The 5209-nt window shown below is 35.2% G+C and overlaps 1 non-coding gene across 1 annotated transcript; it reads right to left on the reverse strand.

The window, feature by feature from the left end:
* Positions 1 to 4348: 4348 nt before the first annotated feature.
* Positions 4349 to 4456, reverse strand: LOC128247947 (U6 spliceosomal RNA). The gene has a single exon (XR_008264286.1). It is a non-coding gene; the product is annotated as a U6 spliceosomal RNA (small nuclear RNA).
* Between the last annotated feature and the right edge of the window lie 753 nt (positions 4457 to 5209).

Below are 5209 nucleotides of genomic sequence, written 5' to 3' on the forward strand. Positions count from 1 at the left end.
AGCTGGTAATTTAATCCTTATGGCACCGTTTAACTTCGTTATTTACCGCTCTATGGCGGTATTTTTAAATATGTTACTACATGCCACCTTTTCTTATTGGTATTTACTTGTTTATTCACCAGACCGAAATTGTCCGGGCTAGTCATTTCCTTTGGTTCCTCCGTCTGTACATAACCACAATGGTTCACCATTACATCCTCCACTATGTTGTGATACTACGGCTGGTATATTTGCCCAGTTCCTCTGTACCTCCAATATCTTCTCTTCTACTTTCTTCTTTCGTCTTTGGTTCTCTGTCCGAGAGCTCTCCCGCTCCTTTCTCTTTTGCTTATTAACAACGATTAATGTCTCCGCTTTATTTTCCTTTATTTCCGACCCTTCCTCTTCGGCAGTCTGCTTTTGTTGTTCCCCTACTTCACTTTCTTGGTGAGGGCACTTTGCTTTCATGTGTCCTTTTTTTTACATAGAAAACATGTTGGAGTTATTCCCTCCACCACCACTCTTAGCGAAATGTTTTCCGGTAGAAGAATCTCTTCTACAATTCCATGTAGGTCTTTTAGCCCAACTTGAATTGTAATTTCTAGGCCGTAGCCCCATCAATTTACTTCCTTGGTTCTGGCTATCTTCAGAATCCTTGCATCTTCTTCCATTCCGTGCATGACAGCTGCCACTATCCATGCCTTTTCAATCTCGAGGGGCAATCTGCCGACTCTCACTCTAGCAGCACGTTTGCCATAGTACATCGGTAGCAGCACCCAGTCTTGTGTCCTTATCGGTTCAGTGGTTTGGTTAATAGCGTCTTCCTCGTTGAAGAACATAACCTCCACTGTTCCATATTTTCTTCCACGTGTATAGTAGGTGGTTAATCCTTTCATGTCACGTTGACATTCCTCAATTGCCTCTGTTGGAGCAATCTCTTTTTTTTTTTTTTTGGTAGAAGTTGATAACGTCCTGTATACAAACGTTTTCCTTGCTAAATTATACGTCTAAAGAGGTCAGCTTTTAGCTGGCCCCTTCCTTTTGTAACAATTTGTTTCCTTTTTTCCATTCCATAGTGTCTATATTTATCTCGCCAACTTCAAGTGTGTTGGTCGTAGTTTCGTAGTTTCGGATGCATAACTTGCATGACTTTTGTAGTTTCGGATGCATAACTTGCGACACGTTCCATTTCTCCTCTTTTTCCCACTTCAACAATTTTCAATACAAGGAAGAGGCAGTAAAAAAATCTCCAACAACCCACATGCAGTTACAATATATATAAACGTCTCTAAAAGTGATTAAGGTTTCAAATACGCACTAGCATCGCTAGAAATAGATGTTAAAACAACTCTTAGCCACGAACAGAGTTTATTCTATTTCAAAAGCATTATTCTATAAATTATCTTAGGGAGACAAGCTTACAGAGATTGTCACCCCTGTCAGTCGATAGTTGAGTACTTCAGTAAATATTACTGACGTTTGTACTTGTAGCATTTGGTTTTAAATTGCGACTAGCCACTTTAATATCTTACATATGTGTGTGCAACTATGTGTATGTGTGTATTTTTGTGTGTACCTATATATATATATATATATATATATATATATATATGTATATATATATATATATGTTAGTATGTAAACACATATATACCCACAGACCTATTTCTATGTGTGTGTTGGTGCATGTGTATACGGAAGTGTTTTAACACATAGATCCACAGACACAACATTCCCACACAAACATGCACATACATATAATCTACATATACATGTTTATATCTGTGTATATGTACATCTAAACTTTCAGAGAAATCAATAGGAATATATATGACTTTATTGAAAAGAAAACTATGTTTTTATCTGTATTTAATTGTACACTGTCATTTTGAATCATGAACACAACCAAAACTACCGTCGTCATAAACATCACAACTATTATTATTATTGTTGTTGTTATTATTACTATTATTGACATGATTGTTATTGTTGTTTCTTGATGTCGTCATCGTTGTTTTTGCTGCATTTCTTGTTGCGATTGTTAGCTGTTGGAGAAGCCGGATTAATCTGCCGGACTGAATAGATGTTATCACTATCATCTAAACTCCAAAACATTTGCCGTAATCAGGCATTACTCGTCCTACCTAACCCACCAACACCGCCGCCATCACTAGCAACATCGCCACCACCAACAACAACAACACCAACACCACAACTACGACCGCAGCCGCCAATAATATTCCTTCACTACTGTCATCATTACATATAATTTCCAACGATTCCGTACGCTATCAGACCATCCACATCCTCGTCCTCCTCCGTTTCCCTCGCTCCACCACCAATTTCTGCTTTTTTTTTCTTTCTTTTTCCGATTCTTGTGCCTCTTCTCATTTCTTTTCATTAACTTTTTTCTAGTTATTTGGCTGCTGCTACTGCCGCCTTTACTGCTCTCGCCGCTGGTGTTGCTGCTGCTACAACTACCATCATCAACGACTTCAAAAACAACAATGATCACAACAGCTGCTGCTGCTACTATTACAACTACTACTACTACTACTACTACTACTACTACTACTACTACTACTACTACTACTACTACTACTACCACCACCACCACCACCACTACTACTACTACCACCAACACCACTACTACTACTAACACATACACAACCACCACCACCACCACCACCACCACTACTACTACTACTATTCTTATTCATTATAGTATTGATATTATATATTGTTTTTTTTTATTTCTATTGTAATTATTATTATTATTATTATTATTATTAATTTTCCTCAGTTCTTTTCCAATCATTTTCGTTTTGTATCATCTTTATTCTCTTTCATTATTTTTTCCTTCATATTTTACTCCACTCGTCTTTTCCTTTCTATGCTGTCTGTCTTTTCCTCCCCTTCCTCCTTCTCTTTCTGCCACAACTACTACTACTAATGCTAGTACCAATTCTAATACTAATACTGCTATTCTTCTTTGATTGGCTTATTGAATGCATGCATCATTCAGTGAATTACATACTTGAACCTCCGTGCCACAAACTAGTATACATTTCCTGATTTAGATATAAAGTCAGTTGTAAGAAAACCCACAGACCCCCATCTCACTAAACTTCACCCTCAGCTATCTAACTCATGTCTCTTGCGCCACGTCTCCATCTCCTACAATTTGTGAAGACTTGATTTCCAACGATAATTGAAGCTGACTCTAGTGATTAGCAAAATTGTATGCCATTGATGTAGACATCATTCAAACAATTTGTAAGGCTATGAAGAGCTATGTTTAAAGCATGGCTCTAGACTTTCGTTTTAAGGTATTTGTATGTGTTTATTAATATGTATTGTGTATATATGTATGTTTATATATATATATATATATATATATATATATATATATATATATATATATATATATATATATATATATATACACACACACATATGCATATATATATATACATGTATATATACATACGCATATATATACACAGAGAAAGACAGGAAGGTTGGTAAATAGATAAACAGTGATATGCATGTATAGTTGTATTTAGATTCATACACGCATGTAAATATAAAAGCTTGCCCACATAAACGCATTAACCAAATGTATGTGAATTAGATACATAGATGATAAAATATTTTAATGCAAGCTTCTGCGTAACATTCATGCAAAATACTATATTGTTTATTAATATTATTACTGCATTCCCTTTGTAAATGCCGTTATTTATTTATTTATTTATTGTTTTCTATTCTGTGTGGTTGTGGATTTCGGTCTTAGTATTTCTTCATGCTGCTTTCGATTTAGCATCGTTTTGAATTATATGTTTTGCATGTATATTTAAATCATGCATTTTCGTATGTTAAACTTGCATGGCTGGATATGAATAGGCTCATCTTGTCTTATTTATTCCTGTCCACTTCATAGCCACTTTGGCTTTCTGCTTACTACGAAAATAATATTTTATCATTTATCTTTACTAATTTCAGACATTGGCAGTGGCCGTGCTGGGGCGCTGTCTAAAAGAATAAAGTCGAATAAATCGGTCCCTCTACTTAAGATATGTTAAGCTCGGTACATAATCTGTTTCTTACATCCCAACTGGATGTAAACAATTCAACACTCGTTATCAAGATATAGGGGATATATTACACAAAGACACACATGCATATATAAATACATATGATTACATATATAAATAAGGGGGATTCTTAAGTTTCCGCGTAGTAAATCTGCTAACAAGGTTTTGGTCAACCCAGAGAAATGATAAAAGACATTTGTCATAGGGATTACTCAGTTGGATTGAACCCAGAGAATGTGGACTGGAAGCAAATCTCTAGCTACAGCTACGCCTACAAAATGTTACACTTCATGAATGTACGTGTCGCTTTTGTGCAGAAGCCATTCTAATTTTCTCAGTATATATCCAATTTCAATATATTGGACTTGTGATGTATTACATTAGACAATAATTGCACCGATATCAACAACAATAACGGCAACAACAACAACAAAAAGGACAAACAACAACGGAAATAATAATAATAATAATAATAATAATAATAATAATAATAATAATAATAATAATAATTACAATAAGATTCAGCTCCGCACTGACTAACAACATAGACGTGCGCCACCGAGTTCTCCATACAAGGCAAATCTAATCTAATAACAAGTTGGAATGAGAAAAGAAACCCGTGGAAGACTTGAAGGAAGAGGCCTTTTAACGAAAATAATCACAAAATCGAAATTTTACTGCCATACATAGCTCAGTTTCTCCCATGCACGATGTCTCAGTGAAACGTGTGAAACATACGTGCGAAGTCAACATCGGAATGTTTACAAATTATCAAATATAAACAGTAAGTACGTAAATTGATTAATTACGCTTACAATATAATATCTATACAATCATGTATGCATTTTAATACCCATAGGACTACACATGTATCCCAATGATTACACAACTACGTTAAATGTACAGGACACACATATACGCGTATGAAAGCAAGTTTCACAAATGAAGTAAAACAAAAACAAATCAATTTTCTTCGGACTAACACAGACAAAGTGAACAATTCATGAGCTCAACAATACCACAAAGGAACTATGCCTGGAGATAAATCTGTCAACAAAAAAAAAAACAAATACAGACGAATATAGATCTGTTACCTTTAAGATGCTACATTACGGGCGATGTTTTCATTCAGA

The sequence above is a fragment of the Octopus bimaculoides genome, chromosome 5 (assembly GCF_001194135.2).
Source record: "Octopus bimaculoides isolate UCB-OBI-ISO-001 chromosome 5, ASM119413v2, whole genome shotgun sequence".
Taxonomy (NCBI): domain Eukaryota; kingdom Metazoa; phylum Mollusca; class Cephalopoda; order Octopoda; family Octopodidae; genus Octopus; species Octopus bimaculoides.